General features: G+C 45.9%; 1 long non-coding RNA gene across 6 annotated transcripts in view; it reads left to right on the forward strand.

Moving 5' to 3' along the window:
- Positions 1 to 22,349, forward strand: part of LOC306644432 — an 81,595-nt gene that overhangs the window by 40,832 nt on the left and 18,414 nt on the right. For 2 of the 6 annotated variants that reach the window (XR_013759385.1, XR_013759388.1), the window contains exons 3-5: positions 2,465 to 2,638; positions 4,959 to 6,075; positions 7,774 to 7,899. This is a non-coding gene — a long non-coding RNA (uncharacterized lncRNA). Of the gene's footprint in view, positions 1 to 2,464; positions 2,639 to 4,958; positions 6,076 to 7,773; positions 7,900 to 10,006; positions 10,667 to 22,349 lie in introns of all 6 variants that reach the window. The other 4 variants (XR_013759387.1, XR_013759386.1, XR_013759389.1 and 1 more) reach the window with 4 other exon arrangements.

Below are 22,349 nucleotides of genomic sequence, written 5' to 3' on the forward strand. Positions count from 1 at the left end.
TTCCTGATTTCCAACACCACAGATTTGTTTTGCTTTTTTGGAAGCTCATATAAATGGAATGATACAATAAGTCTCCTTAAAAAAAAAAAAAAACAATAACAACTCATTTTATTGTGGTAAGAATACTTAACATGGGTGGGTGTGCTTTCGAGTTAGGATCCATTCTCTTAACATTATGTTTAAGAACTGCATCTATGTTGTTGGGTATAATTATGGTATATTTTCCTCATTTTTTCTTGTATGGTTCCCGTGACATGCCAGATATACCACAGTGTATCCATTTTGCACTTGATGAACATTTGGGTTGTTTGAATGTTAGGCTGTTTCAGAGAGCGCTGCTGTAAACTTTCTTGTGAACATCTTGGTCCACGCGTGCATGCATTCTGTGTACTCTATATATAGACTAAGGGGGAAATTACTAAATTATAGGACATGACTAAGCTCAGCTTCAATAGTTAATGCCAAATAGCTTTCTAAAGAGACCGTCAGTTTCACCAGCAGTGGCTGAGTGACAGATGCGCGACAGCCTTGTTAGCACTTTCGATTCTGGCCATTCTGTTGGTGTGTAGTAGACAGTCCTTGTGGTTTTAATTTAATTTTGTGGATTGTTAATAAATTCACTATCTCTTTTAAGGAATGCTGGCCATTTGGATATTCTCTTTTATGAGTGGTCTTTTTAAGACTCCTGCTCATCCTTATATTGGATTACATCTTTTCTTTATGATTTATAGGACATATTTACATATTCTAGATAGGAACTTTTTGGTTATATGTATTGCAGATATACACCACCGAGCATGATTGTTCACTACATGGGATGTGTGGATGATGAGAAGTTTTTTGTTTTAAGATAGTATGCGTGTTAGCATTTCATTGCTATGACAAAATACCCATGAAAAAAAAAAAAAAGAGGAAAGGTTTATTTCAGTTCCTAGTTTCAGAGGTTTCAGTCCATGGTCAGCTGTCTCCATTGCCTTTAGGCCTGTAGAAAGACAGAACCATCATGGCAAAAAGGTGTGATGGAGGAAAGCTACTGACCTCATGGTAATCAGGGAGGGGAGAGAGAGAGAGAGAGAGAGAGAGAGAGAGAGAGAGAGAGAGAGAGAGAAAGACAGGGCAGGGAGGCAAGGAAAGGGGAACAAGATACAGTCCCCTTGTACATGGTCCCAAGGACCCCTCCTTCATCTAGGTCCCCCTCCTACAGTTTTCACTACTTCCCAATAGTCTATGCAGCTATGAACCCATCAACAGATTAATCCACTGATGAGCTTAGTGCCTCTTGATCCAATCATTTCCAAGAAGCACCCTTTGAACATTGGAACCAAATGGTCAACCCAAGAACCTCTGGGTACATTCCAGATCCAAACCATACAGTCTATTTGATCAATATTCTCCTTTATGATTAGTACCTTGTATATCCTAAGAGAGCTTTGCTTATCTTAATGTCATGAAAGTTTCCTCTTCTATTTCCTTCTAACAACTTTATTTTTTCACCTTTTGTATTCAGATCTGTAGTCCACTTGGATGGCATTGATGTTTTTTTTCTTTTTCCCTTCTTCTGTCCTTCTTCCTTCTTTCTTTCCTCCCACCCACTCTCCCTCCCTCCTTCCTTCTCTCCTCCCTCCCTTCCTTCCTCCTTCCTTCTTCCTCCCTCCCTACTTCTTCCTTCCTTCCTTCCCTCCCTCCTTCCTCCCTCCCTACTTCTTCCTTCCTTCCTCCCTCCCTCCCTCCCTCCCTCCCTCCCTCCTTCCTTCCTTCCTTCCTTCCTTCCTCTTTCTTTCCTTCCTTCCTCCCTCCCTCCCTCCCTCCTTCCCTCCTTCCTTCTTCCCTTCCTTCCTTCCTGTGCTGGGGATTGAACCCAGGACCTCACACGTGCTAAGCATGCACTGCACCACTGAGCTACACCCCTAGCCCATGGCACTAATTTTTGTGTGGGGTGTGAGGTTGGGATCAAGTCTGAAGTTTTCCCACCATTTATCCACATACTGTGTATCATTAATGGAAATTATTTCCTCCCCAATGCTCAGCAGTATACTTTCATCATAAATTAAATTTCTCTTACTTATGGAGTGATCATATGCTTTTCCCCTTTATTCTGTTAGTGAAGTGAATTATTTGATGGGTGTTTGTTAACATGATTTTGTATTTTGGACTAAATCCAATTTGATTGTGATGTGTGATTTCTTTTATATATTACTGCAGGTGTTTCGTTTATATTTTTTTGAAAAAAAAAAAACAATGTTTATAACAAAGTTTATTAATTAAATTACTGTAATGCCCTTGTCAGTTGTGTTATCAGGTTTATCTGACTCATAACCTGAGATAAGCAGCATCTTTTTTATAGTCTTTTAAAATTAAAATATAAGTGAGTCTAATCTAACACAGTAACTAAACATGTCTGTAGTTTAGCTACATAGCTGACACGGTTTTCTTTCCTCTTGGGCTTCTGCTTTTGACTCAACAGAAATCTCATTTTGCACGAGCTTTGCTGGGACAGCAAGTCGGGCTGGATGGTCTGCAGGGTTTCTGGCCATTACCCAGCCGCATCCTCATGTGTCCCAGGTTGAAATTTGGGACTGCATTTCCTTTCTGGAACCCACGAGATAGGCCCATCTGGGTTTAAAAGAGAAGCTACAAGGTAAGAGGCCTCTCTGGAAACGTGGCACGCATTCAGATGAAGCACCCGCTCCCCCAGGAATCCTCAAGCTGATTTTATCTCCAGCTTTTGACCCCCACAGCTACGCTTCCACAGAAAAAGCCTTTCAGTGTCCTTCAATACCATGTGCCTCATGCCTGCCCACCTTCCCCGTCCCACGCACTGTTGTTCTCCTTCAGGGCCAACCTGCTGTCACCCGTTGCCCAGCCTGTGGCATTAGCCCGTCACCTAAGCTCTCCGCTCCATCCTCCCCCAGCTGTTCACCCTCCTGCTGGAGAGGTGACCCTGCTAACCCCCTGCTGAGAACGGGTGAGGTGGTTTTGGCTCCACAGGATGAATTGGGGCTCATCAACATGACATAAGTTCTCCTGTGACCTGGTATGTTCGTCCGTTTAACAAAATACCTCCTCACGGTCCTGGAGGCCAGGAAGTCCAAGATGGAGGTGCCAGCAGACTTGGTGTCTGCTGAGGGCTTTGTGGGAGGTATCTTGCCGCATCTTCACATGGGGGAACAGGCAGGGAGCTCACCTGAGCCCCTTTGATAAGGAAGCAGACCTTATTTAGGAGGCGGAGGTTTGTGATTCAATCAATTCCCAAAGTCCCTACTTCCTAACACTGTCACATTGGATATTAGGCTCTAAGGCGTGAATTCCGAGAGGGCACCAGCCTTTGGACAGCAGGACCTGGCTCTGATCTGCCTCCTCAGCTTGCTTTCCTACCCCACGCTGCCTGTGGCTTCAGGTGCATTTGCTGGCTCTATCTGTGGACACCCTCGGGTTCTGCGTGTCCCAGCTTCTTGTGCTGATCTTTCTCTTTGGGGTAGACTATCCCCATCTTTCCCTTAGGTAATCCATTCTTTAATAACCAGCTCAGGCTGGATTCAACCAGCACCCCCCAGCTGGGATGCGTGGGTCTCCTTTCTGTCCATGGTGCCTTCTGTGTCATTAGATACTGAACTCAGTCAGGCACAATGGAGCACGCCTGTAATCCCAGAGGCTCAGGGAGGCTGAGGCAGGAGGATTGCAAGTTCAAGGCTGGCCTCAGCAACTTAGGTTCTAAGCAACTTAGTGAGACCCTATCTCAAAATAAAAAAAATAAAAAAAGGACTAGGGATGTGGCTCAGTGGTTAAGTGCCCTTGGGTTCAATCCCTGGTTAAAAAATTAAAAATAAAAAAAGGTAGCTCTTTGTGGGCAGAGTCTAGATCATCTATGCACACCTACAACTTTCTGTGTGCTTGTAGGAAATAATTGCTCAGTAAACACTGGTAGATCTGAGCAGCAGGAGCAAAAATGACTAGCTGACGGTTCTTTGAGTGTTGCTTTATCCCTTTTGGAAGCCTGCAAAGGAAGAACATGGCTAAAATTCTGTGACCACAAAGGAGACAGGAAGTCAAAGGCTCTGGAAAAATGTGTAGCTATGATGTCTTCCTGTATAACTGAGTTCAATCCAGCTGATGAAAATCCCGGTGGGAATCCCCTTTTTTTATAGGATGGATTAGCCACAGGAATCTTCCGGCGAAGGTGGATTTCTCCAGAGAATCGCATTGGAGCAATTTAAGAATTTCAGTGAAAAAAAAAAATTCTAGTTAAAAGGCAAATTGATAAAGATCCCTCCCCTTTCTCTTATTAATGAAAGAGTTTACACAGAAACTCTTGAGGAGCCTCCACTAGACCTTCACTTTCACTTTGTAAAATTGCCTGCACCCTCAAAACGCCACCACACACAAAAATGGACTTTCTGGGGGCTCTTCTCTAGGAATGAGTCTTGGCTGCACAGTGAGGCCATTCATTTTATTTGGCCCATTTATTGCAAGTACCTTCTAAATTTGGCCTTAATTATTTTTCCTTTCACAAAAATATTTTGTGGGATCTTTTTGAACCCTGGCTACTTCCTTCTTGCCCCTTCAAACAGAAGCCAGGAGTGTTATTTTTGTTCTCTTCTAATTAAAATAATTGCTTGGTTCCTTTTAACTAGATTCATGTCGTTATTAGCCTAATACGTGGATGGGTGCCACGGGGTGCTTGAGAAACAAAAACGAAAAGTGATCATGTAGCTTCACATGAAAAAGATTCCGCCGGGCCAAGCAGCATTATTTCCTTTCAGCCGGCGTTTTATGAGGGCCTTTCGTCAACCTGGCCTCCCATACCCTTACCCAAAGAAGGCCCAGGAAAGAATGGCGCTATTTTGTTTATGAAGGTATACAGCCAGCTCCGAACGATTTGAAGTGCGCCACTTGATGTTCCGAGCATGGTACAAAGACCTCGGGTCTGGGTTTAATCTCTGCCCTGCTTTGTCTTTCAGAATAACTGCCATCGAAGGACAAATCCTTCACGTCCCCTCTGCCAGTGGGTGCTTAGCAAAGGACAGCAGAGGAAGACAAACCAGACCTAGATGCGTGCATTCCTCAAGAGTCTTGGAGACTGCAATGCCAAGTGCTCAAAGGACTTTTTTTTGGGGTGGGGGTGATGTGTACCAGGAATTGAACCCAGAGGTGCTTAACCCCTGAGCCACCTCCCCAGCCCCTTTTATTTTTTATTTTGACACAGGGTCTTGCGAAGTTGCTCATGGCCTCTCTGAGTTGCTGAGGCTGGCCTGGAACTTGCCATCCTCCTGCCTCAGCCTCCTGAGCTGCTGGGATTACAGGTGGGCACCACCACACTGGACTCTAAATGGCATTTTGACAAAACTTTTCTCAAAGGCGATGAGGTCTAAGGGTTGGTGAACAAGGCCCCGAGGGCACCTCTGACCTGTTGCCTGTTTCTATGAAGTTTTCATGGAGCACAGACACACGGGTTGGTGTATTTTCTATGCTGCTTGTCACAGGATCAAGTGCAGAGCCTCAAATATTTATGATCTGGCCTTTTATGGAAAAAGTTTGGATGCCCAATGTCCTTCATCCAGTTTGCTGCATATCTACTAAATCCCTACTCTGGGTTGAGAAATCAATTTGTAACTCTCTATTTATATGTTTATTTTGCTACTGGAGATTGAACCCAGGGTCCGGTGCATGCTAAACCTATGCTTTACCACTGAGTGACACTCCTGTTCCCTGCAGGTATTTTCATAGTGGAACTCATTTGAAAAAAAAAAAAAAAAGATACTTAGGACATTTGGTGCTGTGCCAATTTTCCAAGTGTTCAGAGGAGGAAGTCAAGAAACAGGAAGGATTTAGGGCAAGAAGTCATGGCTGGAGGAAAGGTTCTGCCATGATTACCAGTGTAAGTCATGGATCAGGGTCAGCTCTTCCTCTGGCTGCTACCTAGAGACAGTTTGGACCTGGCAGGAACATCGGCTGTGGAGTGCACCGTTACTTATTAGGTCAATACTGTCTGGTCGACATTACAGACTTCCGCTTCCAGGTCGAAAGATGGACCCCCTTGGCCACCAGTTGATGCTTAGGAGGATCAAGTGAGAGAATGTGAATCCACGTGTTTTTAAGATCATAAGCTACTGTATCTGTGGCCCAGATATTATCTGTAAAAGTAACAGCATGACTGTTATGATCCTTGTTTGGCATGTGAGGAAGTGAGCATTAGGTAGGCTACCCAGGATGGAAGAGGAAGCCAGCAGAAGCTCTGAAAGTTATTTCCAGCTTTCCATCACAACCATTTCCAGCACACTGTCATGCCACTTTACACTGTGTACTCTCCACAGTTTTGAAAATGTCCAGTCCTGGCTCAGACATGTGTGTGAGGATGGGTTTCATACTGGCACTCAGAGAAAAAAAGAAAAAGAAAAAAATTTCCAATCCTTTAGTTAATTCACTTGTTACTATTCAACATTGTTTAAGTGCTGGGAAAAGCAGGAATTTTCAGACATGGTGATGATTGTGAAGAACAGCTGGAGACAGGCAGGGTGACTGGTGCCTGCAATCCCGGAAACTCAGGAGGCCGAGGCAGGAGGATTGTGAGTTCAAAGCTGGCCTCAGCAACTTAACCAGGCGCTAAGCAACTCAGCAAGGCTGCATCTTAAATAAAAAATAAAAAGGGGCTGGGATGTGGCTCAGTGGTTAAGCACCCCTGGGTTCAATTTGCAGCACCAAAAAAAAAAAAAAAAGTTGGAAGATCTTCAAATCAGTTTGTTTGTGGACCCGTGTGGCTGAAATCCTTCTGGTTTTCTCTTTGTTGTCCAGGGAGTTGGACTTATTCGTGATGTGGAGTAAGAGAGAAGAGGTGAGAGGGAGAGAGAGACCAATTCTGCTGGTGATAGTTTGGGTGTTGGATGTCCCCTAAGGCTCATGTGCTAAAGCTCATGTGCTAAAGTCTTGGTTTCCAGTGTGGCACTAGTAGGAAGTCATGGAAACTCTAAGAGGCAGCACCTGGTTGGAAGTCTTGGAGTCACCGGGGATGAGTGTTTGAGGGGGAAATGGGGACCCCAGCCTCTTCTTCTCTCTTTCTTTCATCACAGCCATGAAGTGAACAGCTTTGCTCTGCCATGTCTACCCCCACCCCCAGCATGATGTGTTGCCTTGCCACAAACCCAAAAGCAATGAAATTGACCACCCAAGGACTGACACCTCCAAAAATGAACCCAAATGAACCTTTCCTATTTTTGATTATCTCAGGTGTTTTGTCATAGTAATTGAATATTGACTAACTCACTGTCATACTACAAAATGTTGCCAGATACCTTGTTTTATCATGTGTGCATATGTGCACATGTCCTTGTGTATATAACTACCATGAGAGGAAAGAGTGATAGTGAAATGCGGATAGCAGAGTATACTAGCAAGTGAATGATGGAGACAATCTAGGTGTGGGAAATTTAAAAGTTATTATTTTTACATAATGTTGAAGGGAATACATATGAGAAATGATCCAATATAAATTGTCCAGCTAAATAACAGGAATTAAACATGGTTGTGCCAGAGGTGGCCTTATTTAACTATGTGGTTAAAGACAGTCTTTATTCAGATTGTATTCATTCAATAACATGTCTTGTAATTTTTGAGATGATGGTAATCAAATGCACTTAGAGCAAGCATCTACCACCAAAGTACTGAACTTGCTTTGTAAAAGAAATGTAAATTCTTGAATGTTTCTGTTTTTGATATTTGTCCTTTGAACAAGAGAAGCTTGCCAATATTTCAATGTTATTGGATACTTGTTCTTTCCAGATTTATCCCAGAACCTCAGAATCACATGTTTGTCTGAAACAAAAGCACCAGAGAAGTCGCTTATGAGAAAGTCAACCTTCCAGAATCTTTCACTGTACAAATGTCACCTGCAAAGACCTCTGAGAGGTACAGTAGAATGTTCTGCCCTGTTCCCCCTGCTTACCTGACACAGGCAGCCACAGCCCTGCAGACTGGACTTGGAGGTGGTGAAAACCCTTCTGTGATTCACCCATGAAGTCCTGTTACTCCCAGTCATCCTCCCAGTCACGCAGGACATTGCTCTTCTAAAAAATGTCATTTGTTTCAGCACATAAAAAGCATATTAATGTCAGGACTTAGTGCTTGCTGCAGATAACACTTTTCCTCTGTGAGAAACTTGCATACATTAATTTATTTAGCTTTCTTATGACAGAAAAATTTTTTCCCAGTTGCTACAGGATACATTTCTCTTTCTAATCCTATTCATTTACTGGGTGTTCTACTGCAGAATTCTGTGTTAGGACTGATTCATAGAAGGGGAAATAAATCTTTTAGTGCGGTGTAAAATCCCACTGCAATAGATGACCATTTCCTCAGAGTGTAGGTCTCTCCTTTCGTGATTAAGCAATATTCTGGAAAAGAGCTAAAGCTTCTTGAAAGCTGTAGGAACTCTTGATGTCTTACAGCTACTATGTCACTACTGGTATGTTCATACGACTGTTCATAACGGTCTGTACATGTTACTATGGGTACCCAGAAAGTAGAACTGAAAGAGAGTCTCACGTGCTTCCTCTTCCGTGGAGAGTTCAATCCCAGGGTAGAAGGCGTGTGGGAGAGGGAAAGTGTGGCTGAGATGGGAGGGGCAGACACAGGGTGTGTGGTTGGTATGGCCATCATTGGGCACGAAGCATTCTTTTTTTTGAGTGGTCCTGGGGATTGAACTCAGGGCCTTGTGCATGAAGCATATTTTTCAGTCAGATTTCTGTTACTATAACAAATGCCTGAGATACTTAACTTATAATGAGTAAAGGTTTATTTGGTTCATGGTGTTAGAGATTTCAGTCCGTGATTGCTTGACCCTGTTGCCTCTGGGCATGTGATCAGGCAGCACATCATGGCAGGATGGGCTGACCTCATGGCTGGGAAACCAAAGAGAGGAAGGAGAAGGGACTGGAGTCCAGTTATTTCCTTCAAGTGCACGCCCATCAATGACCCAAAGACCTCCAATGAGCCTCCCTCTCCTAGAGGTTCCACCAGGTCTAAAGAGCACCAGCCTCAGAATCAACCTATATGTATATACATGTAGGTTGTTTATACACACACACACACACACACACACACACACACATTTTTTTGGTTCCAGAGATTGACTCTAAGGGCAATTAACCACTGAACTACATCCCCAGCCCTTTTTACTTTCTGTTTTGAGATAGGGTCTCATTAGGTTGCTTACAGTCTCACAAAGTTGCTTCAACGCTTCAGTCCTCCTGCCTCGGCCTCCTAATCTGCTGAGATTACAGGTGTGCCACACTGCCCCTGGTTTGAATGGACCTTTAGCCATGGGTCTCTTGCGGGGGCCACTCAGGTTCTGATCTATGGCACTAACTGCTCAGTCATCTGGGACCATAGGGAACTAAATGTCGGCCTTCCAGGAAATGGCCACGCCTGATCTCTGGAACCTGTAAAGGGTGCCTTATGTGGTACAGACTGCAGACGTGATTAAGGAGTCTGAGATCAGAGATTACCCTGGGTTTTCTGGGTGGCTGCTAAGTCCCACTACAAGTGTCCTTGAGAAAGAGACAAAGGCCTATTCTACATACAGAGGAGGAAGGACCAGTGAGATCACGGAGACAGAGATCAGGTGGTGTGGTCGTGAGCCAAGGACTGTGGTAGCCACCAGCAGCTGAGGAGGCAAAGGAGGAATTCTCCCTGGAGCCTCTTGAGGGAGCATGGCCTGCAGACACCCTGACAGGAGCCTAGCGACACTGATTTCAGACTTTGGGCCCTTTAGCACTGTAAGATTATATACTTCTGTTGTTTTAAGCCACCAAGTTTGTGGTGATTTGTTACAGTGTATAGGAAACAGATACAGAGAGTCTTCCCTGAGCATCAGCTATTAAGACTCAGGATAGACCGACTGGGTGGAGGGGAAGGGAAGAAAGGAAAGGAGCTGCCAGTTCTGACCAAAAGCCATTGGCAAATGGGTTTTCTTGTGTGACATGAATATTCCTTTATTTCTTCCTCTTATCTCCAGATTGAGTATGTTTGGGCTCTAAGCTTTGCTGGGGTGTCTCATGCTTTGGGGTAACAAAATCCCAGAGTGGGAAGAGCCAGGTCAGTCAAGGGGCTCACGTCCCACAAAGTGTTCTGCAAGTCTGCTGGGTTGAAGTAAGTGGCCAGTGGCCCAGGGTAGTGTGGTCACCTTGGCACCTGGGAGGAGGTGTGTGTGTGGGGGGCTTGGATTCCGCACCCTGATCTCTGTAGTCTCTACCACGTTTCCACTCGCAGGTGTGAGATGACGTCCTTACAGGTGCTTGCTTCCAAAACTCGTGCGCCTCTAGCCGTTGGACCTTGCGGCCCTCCGGGTTGCACATAGTCTTCAGATGCAGGGACTGGAGTCTCTTTCTTCATTTGAGTGTGACCCACCTTCCGGAAGCCTCCCGGGATGGGCTGCAGTTTTACTCCCTGATGCATGTCACATGAGGCTTGGTTTTATACAGGCAGGCCCACTCCATATATTCAGAGTTTTTTATCTTTATTTTTTATTTTTCCTACCAGACAAAACCCTCCATTTCTTTAACTCAGAGGAGAACATTTTGTGACTGGTGGCCCCACCAACCCCCTCCTCTGAACAAGCTTCATTGTCTCTCCCTCCTGCTTCACGGGAAACTTAAAGAATACACCAGAACTTCAGGTGAGGTCTGCTCAACCTGCAAGACCCATGCTTCACTAACGGAACCAGAGATTGGGTTAATTGAATTTAAGTTTTTGGCAAACACATCATTTTTAGTTGCACACTCTAATTATTGGTTAAAATGCTCTAAAGCTTCTTAAACTTGGGTACAGATGGCTATATGAAGCCCATGTTTCTTTTTTGTTTGTTTGTTTTGTTTTGTTTTGTGGGGTACTGGGGATTGAACCCAGGGGTGCTTTACCTCTGAACCACATCCCCAGACATTTTTATTTTTTATTTTGAGACAGAGTCTCACTAAGTTGCTGAACTTGGGATTCTCCTGAGTCACTGGGGTTATAGGTGTGTCCAATCACCCCTGGCTGGGAGCACACCGTCTTATAGCCAGCTGGAGAGCCCGAGGGAGGGAATCTAGTTACAAATAGTATCACGGTAGGTTAGAAACAAAAATGCTACCCCACATCAATGCACATAAACATCCCCACAGTTTTATTCTGGATGGGGTCACTAGGTGATTCCCATAGGCTGGCACCAACCAGCCATGTCAGGTGGGAAGCATTCTCACTAGCCTTCTCCCCCGCTCTCTCCTTCCACCCGAAATAATTATGGAGCACCTTCAGAAGGAAGTCTGCAGAGGTGGAAATATCCTTCATCACACCTCCAGTAGGAAGCAGTGATTTAGATTCTATTCCTGGTCGAATCAAGTATCCAGAATCTTCTGTGAGAAAAAGAGTCACTGTCACACTGAAAAGGGCTCATGTGGATATGGACTGTACATCTGTTATCTCCTGTGCTAGTCAGTTTTCTGTTGCTGTGACAAAATGCCTGAGTAAAGCAACTTAGAGGAGGAAAGATTTAATTTGGCTCATGGTTTCAGAGATTTCAGTTCATAGTTGGCTGGCTCCATCGCTTTGGGCTTCTGGTGAGGCAGAACATTACGGCAGAAGGTTCAAGGACAAAATATACCCTTCAAAGACCTGTCCCTAGTGCCCTATTCTCTCCCGCTGGGCCCCATCACCTAATAGCCCATCCAACTGTGAATTCATGAGTGGGTTAATTAATTGTTGAGGTCAGAGCCCAATCACTTCCCCAAAGCCCCACCTCTGATTGTTGCACTGGGGACCAAGCCTTGAACACATGAGCTCTTGAGGGACATTCCAGATCCAAACCATAGCATCTTCTGTGTTCCTCATAGCAGCCTTGCAAGTCAGGTCTCCTTTTACAGTAGAGGAATGTAAGGTTCATTTCTTGGGTCACAGGATACCAGACCTCATGTTCAGACTCAGGTGCATCAGGTGATAGCCAAACTCAACATGGAGCTGTGGGGAGAAGAGCAACCCTTGGATCTCGGCAGGTGGACTGGGCCTGAGCTGACCCTCCTGGGCCCCCTGGAGGAGCTGGGTATCACAGTGTTGGTGTAGAAAGGCTGAGCTGTGGTTCTTCCTCTGTGGCTGGGGTCCCTGGGGTTGGGTGTGTTTAGGAAGCAAGGTCCTGTGCTTTCCGTTCCAGCCTCTGCGGGGCACGACTGTGGGAGCTTTGTTGGCTTAACATCTATTCACCAAGGGCATTTCTCTTAGGCCAAACCAGGCTAGGGATGGAAAAACAGAGGCCCGCGGGCTAGGTCACGAAGCCCGTGAGGGGGTTGAATCAGAGGCCTTGGAGTCTGAGCCCTGGGTGGACCCACGGTGTGTGGACTTCCTCTGGGCTGTCTGCCCAGACTGAGGGGTTCTGGAGTCCGGGAGGTGGGATAATATTTTATTAAGCACTCTCCAACTTTTAATATTCCAGTTTTTCTTTTTTCCTTTAACTCATTCAAGCAGCTAGGTCAGGGGGTTCTTGTGGCTTCTGGGGAGTGAAAACAGTCTTTTGGTTGAGGCAGATTCTTTAGGATGACCCCTCAATGCCCTCTTTAGTCTTCTGTAATTTGCTTGCTGTGGAATGTAGAAAGCTACAAACTCACCTTCAGGACTCCCTCCATCGTGGGCTGCTCAGACGCCTCCAGCACCCACTGGCAAGATGGAGGCCTGAGTCTCCTGTAGCTGCTTTTCTCAGTTCCAGCTCCTTCCTGCTTAGGATGCATGTGCTGCTCAGGGCACAGCTGCTGTTGCTAAGCTGTAGCCAGGTTGCAAGACAGAGGCAGCCTGGTTCCTTGATTGCATCTTGGAGCACTGTGCAGACATTTTTGTGATGTCACATGTCACATGCTAAGTTCCTATTTGGTCCAGCTCTATTGCATTCATCCAAATGCTAATCTTACTGCATGGTCTTATTTTGAATCAGTCCTGGTCCTTTAGGGAACAGAAAGAAAGCCAAGCTGGAGATTCGATAGCACATGTAGAGCAGTAGACAAGTTTGCGGAGAGGAGAAGGGTCACATGGTTGGGCATCTAGAGAGGAGACCTGCCCTTATTCTCCAGACACAAGGAAAGGGTCCTATGGGCAGAAGGGAAGCCTGTGTGAGGCGGTTTGGGTGAACTGGTGTCTGTGGCTCAGGTGGAGGGATGGAGTGACATCTCAGAGGTGCCACTTAGCACTGACTTTTCTCCCCATTGAGTCTGGAACTGAGGAATTCCCACAATTTAGCTGGGTATGGTGGTGCGCGCCTGCCATCCAGGTACTCAGGAGGCTGAGTCAGAAGGAGTATAAGTTTGAGGTCAGCCTGAACAACTTAGCAAGACCCTGTCTCAAAATAAAAAATAAAAAGAGCTGGAGATGTAGCTCAGTGCCTGGCCCTGGGTCCAATCCTCAGTACACACACACACACACCCCTACTACTTAGCCAGGACTCGGGGAAGGGGAGACTTTGGGATGAAGTTTCTGCCACACTTGAAGAATTAGATTTCCAAACGAATGAAATTTTCCAAATGAAAATGAATTTCAAAAAGTGATATTTTTTGGATGCCCAGGTTGGGCACCGAGACGTATACCCGTCACAGAGTAGGATGAGTAGGATGCCGGAAGTGCTCTGTGGAAGCTTCCTGTGGAGGGTTCACTCTGGGGTGCTGGGGCTGCTGCCTTCCACTCTTGCATGGGGTCCCTGTGCAGTATGGAGGCCACAGGGCATCCGGGTAGGGCAGGGCTGCTGGGTTCACAGGTCTGGGTTCTTGGACCAACAGTGGTGCTGGCCCCTTATTCTCTCCAGCTACCAGTGAAGTGCCTGTCCACCCTGATGTGCTTTTATCCTGCAGGTGGATTTAGGGTGAAGATGTGGGAAGGAAGGGGAGGCAGAGAAAGGATGCTCACCTTTCTCTAGGAACTGTGGAAATACTGCTGCACACAGCTGAGCTGGAGGGGAAGAACCGGGTACATTGGTTTTGATTCTGGAGATGTAATTAAGCCAAATCATTTCCTGCCTTCTTTCCAGCCCCCACCCGTCTGACTTCCATTCCATTCCATTCCGTTCCACTCCTTGGAGCAGCCTTGGTACTTTCAGACTCAACCAAAGTGCTTCTTTACACCTAGTAAGCGCAGGACCCTGGGCAGGTCCCTGCATGTCTGTCCACATCATCTGCGAGATGGAGTGAATGGCAGGACCTGCCTCACAGGGTGGGGTGAGGGGCAGACCTCAGAACAGGGCCGCTGAGGAGCGTGTGAGTGTCGTCAGCTTCCAGTCAGGCTGTAGCTGGTTTGCCGGCCTCAGGGGACCCGGGCAGGCTCCCTCCAACACCATTGCTCCCTAACTAGCAGCGGGTGGTGCTCAGCAGCAATAGGATGGCTGTGCAGCTAGGAGCACACCAGCCTTTGCACAAGGTCAGCCGGCCCCGCGTCCACTTTCACAGTTGTATCTAGATGACCTGGAAATCGAATAGTCTCGGTTTTGCATTCGGTTTGAGAGGAGGATGCTGGCGCCCGATTCACTGCCCTAACATCTCCCTGAAAGTTCATTCTTCACTGCTGAGCCCCAGAGACGGGAACCCTCCACCCATCCCCTCGGAGACGCCCGAGACTGGTGAGGTGTGTTGCAGGGCTGAACTCCCCGTCAGGAGGGCCACTAAAGTGGGCATCCGCCTTGCAGGGCCGAAGGCTGAAGGCATTGCTTCCTTGGCTCACCTCTAGTGGTGTGCCAAGTGATGTGCGGGCAGTCCCAGCAGCCGGTCCTGCTCCAGAACCCGCCCACGAGGGTCTCCGGGCGGAGACACATCCCCTTCCTGCTGCTGCCTCATGGCTGGGTGACAGAGGTGCGTGCCATGTACTTACTGATTCAACTGCCTGTTGTTTTAAATCTATTTCCATAGTGACTTTTCTTCTGATAGACATTCGGTGACACAAAGGACACATTAAAAATTTCATCTAGGTGGGCACGGCCATAAACACCTGTAATCTCAGCAGCTTGGGAGGCCGAGGCAGGAGGATTTCAAGTTCAAAGCCAGCCTGAGCCACTTGGTGAGGCCCTGAGCAACTTGGCCAGACCCTGTCTCAAAAATCAAAAAGGGTTGGGGATGTGGCTCAGTGGTTAGGCACCCCTGGGTTCAATCCCAACTACCAAAAAAAAAAAAACAAAAAACTTCCCTGAGTGACTTCTTCCATTGTGTTAATGGCAGGTGTGTGTGAGCACATGGGCACATGTGCTTGTGTGTCCCTTGGGTGATCAATATGTATTCAATAATTTTGACGGCTGCAACTTTTAACAAAACAAGAGCGGATGAATATTTTACTGACCATTAAAAAAAAAAAAAAAAACGTAACGAACTAATCCTGCTCAGTTACTAAAACACCAGACAGAGAAATTACATTAAGGTGAAAAAGTGCCAGTATGCACTTTATTTGCCAAAGACGTTCTCCCTGAGCGACAGACACCAGTAGGCCCTGGGCAGGAGCTTCCCAGCCAGTTCTCTCTCTCCCATTTCTGCTTTTCAGCAGGGCCCCGGGGCAGGACAGCAAATGTCGCGGCCCTTGCCGGCTGCTGTCATTACCACCTCCATTCATCTTTGAGTTCTTTGCCCCCACTTTGCCCAAAGAAGAACGCCTCCCCAGCACTACACGAAAATCAATGGCAAAGTTAATTGAAACCTGGATCTCTTCATGTTTTTCTCTTTCTTAAGTGATTGCTTGGTTTCTCAAAAGTGAGGTTTCACTCAAAGGACAGCTTTCATTGAGGGTGAGTGAATGGGTAAGAGAGAAAGTAGAGGTAGATCATTTTCCAAGTGACTGAGAGATAGTGTTTACATTTAGGATTTCGTTTCCTTTCAAGTTTGACACTGGGGTTGAGGGAATGTTAGCGGAGGAGAAGAATGACCAGGGCATCTCTATTGTCCCCTGCAAGGCCTGGCAGCACTCTGAAGGAGCTGGGCCTGGCCCCTCCCTCCCAGGGGTCCAGAGAGTGCAGGAGGGAAGAGAGAAAAGGGTGGAGGAGGCGCTGAGCCCCAGATAATGGCCAGCGACTTATTCTAATCATGTAACCTCTTTGGAGAATGAAGTATTCATCCATCTTGTAGGTAGTTGGGCCTTTAATTTATCTTCATTTTAACAATGCAGTTTATATTTACGGCAGTTTATAAAAAGCAAAGAGAACTCTATTTCACTGGAATCTCACATCAATCTACTGAGGCAAGTGAGAAAGGTATGTGTATCTTGACTTTGTAGAGGAAGAGACTGAGGGTCTAGTGGGTTTTAGATTGTCCAAGGCAACCCAACGAGCAGGGAAACAGTCTTCAGACTTTTAGGGAAGAGAAAGGGGGATGAAGGGGCCAGGGTCTTACCTCAGATGTTGCCTCTGACTACTTGGTTGGCAGGGTTCATCTTCAGCCCGTCGGGACGCACGTGGAGATCCCACAGCACGGTCACCTCCCTGAACGTCCATCTTGTCACGGGAAGGTGTATTTCATGGCTGGTTCCAACCCTCATGGGTATCTGCCACTTCCAAACTGTTCAGACGAAGGGCCCTGAAAGGCATCTGGTCAAACTTTGCAAGAAGAGAAACTTATCCCCCTGGTTCCCGAGGCACTGAAGTCGGGGATTTGATTATGCTTCCACCCCTCGAAATGCGATTATTTTATAATGAGTTAATGTCATTACCTGTCATCAAATCCAGACAAGACTGGTCTGAGAGTTCCACAACCTGACATCTTTCCACAGTTGAACACAGTTCCTTGAATAATCCTGGCCACTGTCCCCTTATTCACGGACCACAGGCCTGCAAAGTTAGAAGAAAGATGTATTTCTTGTATTTTTAAAAGGTGGTTTAAAATACTTTAGTTCCCCAACTTTTCTTCACTCCAAGGAAAGCATAAATAGAATCTTTTCAGCAAACTTTGTACTCCACTCTATTTTCCTTCTTATATATCTTGGCTATATTGCTTTGGGCAGAATAGCCAAATTAAGAACCAGTTTACTGTAGGGAAACACCCAGCGCAGGAATATTTTTAATTTATAAAAAAAATTCTGGGTATCTTTTATTACTTAGTTACTGTTAAATACTGGGCAAGCGGTTATTTTCTTTTTCCTACTTGGTCTTTCAGCAAATATTCTGTGCAAGGCTGTTGTGTGAGGCATTTAGGATACTTGGGGTCCAGAGTGTAAGACTACATTCTGTCCTTCAAGAGCTAGCAGGGCTGGGCATGGTGGCGCATGCCTGCAATCCCAGGAGCTTGGGAGGCTGAGGCAGGAGGATTGCAAGTTTAAAGCCAGTCTCTGCAACTTAGTGAGACCCTAAAGCAACTCAGAGAGACCTTGTCTATAGAAGAAATATAGAAAAGGACTGGGAATGTGACTCAGTGGTGGTTAAGGACCCATGGGTTCAATCCCCAGTACCACCAAAAAAAGAGCTAATAGAGGAAGGTGGATAATCAGAAATGGATATTTACAAGTAATTCACAGTATGTGGGCTGTCCATTTGCCCCTCCAGACCCCCTCTCTACCCCTTTCTACCCTGTTTTGTGGAGAATTCTGGGGCCATCGTCTATTAAAGATGGCGCCAATGGCTTCCTTGCGCTCAGGTTCCTCTGAGTCAGGAGCCAGGCTGAAGATCAGGACAGTGAACTCAGGGTACTGACACCCCAGTCCCTTTCTGATGGCCCCAGATTAACACAACTGCTTTGTTGTTGGGAGGAGACTGGCCTTCTTCCATGGAGGGGCTTGGTCCTCCTCAATGGTAGAAACCAGCCTTCCCCAGGGAGAAAGTCAGTTGTACCCGGCAGTGGGAATCAACCCTCCCTAATGCTGGGAATCAGCCTGGCCCAGGAGTGGGAGACAACCCTTCTGGATAGTGGGAATCAGCCTTCCCTACCACAGAGACCGCCGTGGCCAGTGCAGTGAATCGATTCTCCCAGTGCTGTTTCAGGTCTGGGGTGACAAGTGCTCGCCACAGTGCTAGCTTCTGAACCCAGACTGCACTCTGTTAACTGACCTTTCTCTCGCCCCTCCCCAGTTACCCATCTGAGTGGGCCACCCGTTTCCCATGATGACCCTGACCGCCCCACTTAGTTAGGTGATACCAGCTGTGGAAAACCTCACCAATGCCATCCTTCAGTTCTTCAGTATTATTGCTGGTTGTTACTAGGTCACTTTGGGGCGGATGTCACCTGGCATGGGGCTGCACTGCTTTTGTGTCTTACTCATCAATCAGCCACACAATTCATCATCACTGTACATTATAGAACATTCTAAAGCACTGCATGTTCCTGGAAGGCAGGGACTGGGCTCGGTAACACGTGGCTAATTCTTAGTTTCTCTTGTGGTTGAGGGGGAGACATTGACCTCCTTGTTCATAGCCCAGTTCAACCAGCTCCCAACACAGTACAGGCTGATGTTCCAGAAACTCGACTTGCTCCCAGAGCCCACCGTCCAGCCCTTGCTATACATAAGCGGATCGTGTGCGCCTGACCCGCCATATGCTTTTATTCCTCTATAAGCTAAGATGCAGTTCAGTGTTCTCCTTTCTGAACCCTTGGTTGGTTCCATCATTCTGAGGGAGGGGAGACTTGCTTTTAGCTTTGGGAAGAGCACGTTTACATATCGCCGGGCTATCTCTTTTGTTTTCTAAGGACCTTTTGTAGATTCTTGGACTTTTCACCTGCTTAGTTCCCACTGGCCTGCACTGTCTGTTTGTAAGCCAAACCAAGTATTTTCCTTGTCTGTATTTAAGTTTATTGCTAGTTTTGGGGAGTAAATCTGCACTCAGAGATCTCCAGTTCTTGATATCTCCTATTTTGAAAGCAGGCTCTGAGGATTGGGGTGGTCTGGAGTGTGCACCAGTGTGTGTGTGTGAGTGTGTGTATGTGTGTGTGTGTGTGTGTATATTCTTATCAGTTTCTTTCTGGAAGTCCAGATGGAGCCTATCCGGTCTAGAAGCTTTGTTCTTCTCCTCAAGTTTTTCAGGTTACCCCCTGACTTCCCCCCTAGAGAATTCAGTCTGTGTTAAGGCCACACTAGGTCTTCCTGTGCAGAGTCCTTGAAATATGAAATTCCTCACTTCTCTTGATGATAACAGTGAGGCAGAAAGAAAAGAAAGAAAAAATAACAGCTTGGTTACCTGATGGTACTTATTAGTTAGCTCTCCTCAGAAACAGTACCGAGAGTTTCATGTGGATTTGGGCTATACTCTGGGGGAATTTGTCGGCTACTGGATGGGCACCGTTCATGTGAGCGGTATGTTTTATCTGGAATAGATGAAATAAGGACACTATTCTTCATTTCGTAATGCACTCAAGAATCATTCAATGTACGTTTAGGTTTAAAACTTTCAATTTACAGCAGCCTATTTAAAAAAAAAAGAAAAAAAAAAAAAGAAAACACACCAGTCTAGCTAAAAAATATCCTCAGGAAACCGGCCTGGAAGAAAGTGAGGGTAGAACATGAATGAGCTATTTAGCTTTTCTTGGAAAATGGCATGATTCTCAGAGGAATGAAGGGCCAAGCATTCTCCAGATTTTTGTCAGACACATGTGCCAGTCCACAAATTGCTGGAACCCCAAACAGAGAGCCTGGATTGATTTCAATTTCAGTGATTCAGGTGTTTGTGGCATAGAATAAACACCACTCAGAAGGCAGTATCGTGAGTTACCAGAAGTCCAGTATATCACATAATTTTAGGCCATACTCTCAGCCACATCTCCAGAGGGATAGTAACTTAATCATTCAGTTCACACAAGCAGAATAATTTATATTTAAAAAAAAATCTCGAATTGACCAATGTTTGAGAGGGATCTTCTGAATTAATTTGCTTTTCTAGGGTCATGTCAATCTTGCTTTTTAATCTACGGGTATCTCCATTAGAGTAACTTAACAGAGCGTTTGTTGAGGAGGTATGAGTTGAGTAGTGTTAGATGATAGAAGCTACTAGAATCCGCCAGCTTGCTGCTTTTTGGGGAGCTTGCTGTCTAACCAATGAGATAAATACTAAAGGAACAATCAAGGGATTGCATGAGACACTGTATAAAAATGGGTGCAGTTATGGGACAGAGTGTGGGAGGGAGATTGGACTCTTTCCAAGCAGACGTCAGGCAAAGGAGAATTTCATCTAACCTGAAGGACTCTGATTAGGTTGAAGAAGAGAGGTGGCTCACCAGGTTGGAAACTGGCAAGAAACCCAGTACTAGTTGCCAAGGGTCTCTTCTTAAAAAACATCTAAAAACTTTACATGCATTAGTGAATGTGATTCTAATCACAATCATATGACAGAGGAATGTTAGCTCCCATTTCAGAGGTGAGCAAATGGAGTCTTTCAGATGTTCAGTGATTTGCTCCTGATCGTAGAAGCCACTAAGCTGGGATTCTCTTGGGGACAAGGAAGAAGTCTGTCTATTTGCAAATGAGAACGAGAGACCCTCTGGTCCGTTGCTTTTTGCATGTTCTTCTTATGCAATGATTGACACATCGAATGGGAGCATTTAGATGCTGGAATGTCAATGCATCTGACTGTTCTCAGCTTCAAAGGCAAGAGAGGAAGGGAAGGGCGGAGTATATAGGAGTCCCAACACTCCAGGTGGCTGCAGCCTTAAGTGCCTGCCCCCCTCTCATCGCACGCCCTTCAGTGGAGTGGGGGAGCCTGTGGGAGGTCTTCCTCATCCACTGGAGGATGGGGTGCCACTGCACTACCCCAGGAACACATGGCAGACGTCTCATTCCCCACCAGTCCCTCTTTCCTTTCTTCCCTGGCATGAAGTCATGCCTAACCTCTCCCGAAGGTCGAGAGATTAACTTGTTACCTGAGAAACGTGAATCCAGGTGATACGTGCAGCTTCCGCGGCATCTTCAGTGGGAATTGTTCTTCCTGGACTCACTCTCTCTTCCTCCCTGTGGCTGACACCTGGATGTGCTGAGGACCCCATCCTACCAAGCAGAGGGGCAGTGCCCCTGCAGGACAGAGGAGCAACCCCAGGAGAGAGCATCTGTCCAGCCCAGATGTCAGCTCTCTGAGTGATGCTCTGTAAAAGGAAATTCAGCCTCAGCCTATGAGCCACCAAATTTTCAGATCTGGTTGATGTAAGAGCTCGAGCGTGACCTTGACTAATGCAGAACACTTCCAGGCTGGGCAGTAGAGCACTGACTTCGATTCAGCCAGCCTTCCTTCCTTCCTTCCTTCCTTCCTTCTTTTAGCTAATATTTACTGAGCACAGACTCTGAACCAGGAAACATGCTAATTGCTGGTGATAGTAAATAAGAGTCATGTTCCTACCCTCCTGGAACCTAGAGGAGATAGACAAAAACAAATAGAGGTAAAGTGAAAATGTTAATTGACTAGAATATGTGTTGAGAAGGACAAAAACTTCGGGGTAAGATAGAAATGAATGATGGGAGAAGGTCACTTTGGTTGGTGGGAGAAGCCTCTATGAGCAGCCCGATCAAAAGGAAGAAACCAGGCTTGAAAGGAATGGGACATGCCATTCTAACTCCAGAGAAGCATGTGCAAAGGGCCTGGGGAGAGAAAGAATTCTTTGGCATGAGGAACTTCAGAAGAGGAGAAAGAGGCATCACAGGAAGTTGGAGGTCTTCAGGTCTTGTTCTTCAATAGTCTGGAAGCTACTGAACAGTTTTGTGGCAGGGACAGGGTTCAGGGAAGGATAATTCACTTGATTGTTTTAAAATACCTTTTACTAATTTGTGGAGCAAGGACTGGAACAAAGAAAGTCTCTACAGTTGCCACAGGCCACAGTAGTGCTGCCAGTGGAGGTTGGAAAAGGCTGTAAGACGAATCACAGAAGAGTTTCTCTAAGCGCAAAATTAATATCAATATGTGTGTGTGTATGTATATATATATATACATACATTTTTGCAAATTCTTATTTATTTAATATTTAAAAATAGTTTAATTAAGAGAAATAAGTGGTAGTCAGTCTCGTTAAGAGTTACATCAGAAAAGGGTTTCTTTCTTAAGCAGTGTGCCGTCCCCGTTCCAAACAGGCTGGGGGTTGGTGCAGCTCAGGCAGGCTGTCAGCCTGCCAACACGTGCACTTCTGGTTGTTGGTGAAAAGGTTTCCCCAAGGAGCCGAGCGCAGCTCTTTCTGGGGGTTGCAAGAGTTGCCATGGGGATTAAAAAGCTTCCGAGGGGCCTGGCCTTTGGAATTTCCATTCCTGACTTAGAGACCGTCAAAGGGGAAGTGGAATTATGCTATTTTGAATTAAATATTTAAATATAATCTGGATATGCATTCAACAATGACATATGTTTAATTAAATATAATTAGGTTAAAAATTTTAATTATAAATTAAACCTTCTCCGATCATCAAAGTCACCCATTTTTCTCAAG

Source organism: Sciurus vulgaris, assembly GCF_902686455.1.
Source record: "Sciurus vulgaris genome assembly, chromosome: 14".
NCBI lineage: Eukaryota > Metazoa > Chordata > Mammalia > Rodentia > Sciuridae > Sciurus > Sciurus vulgaris.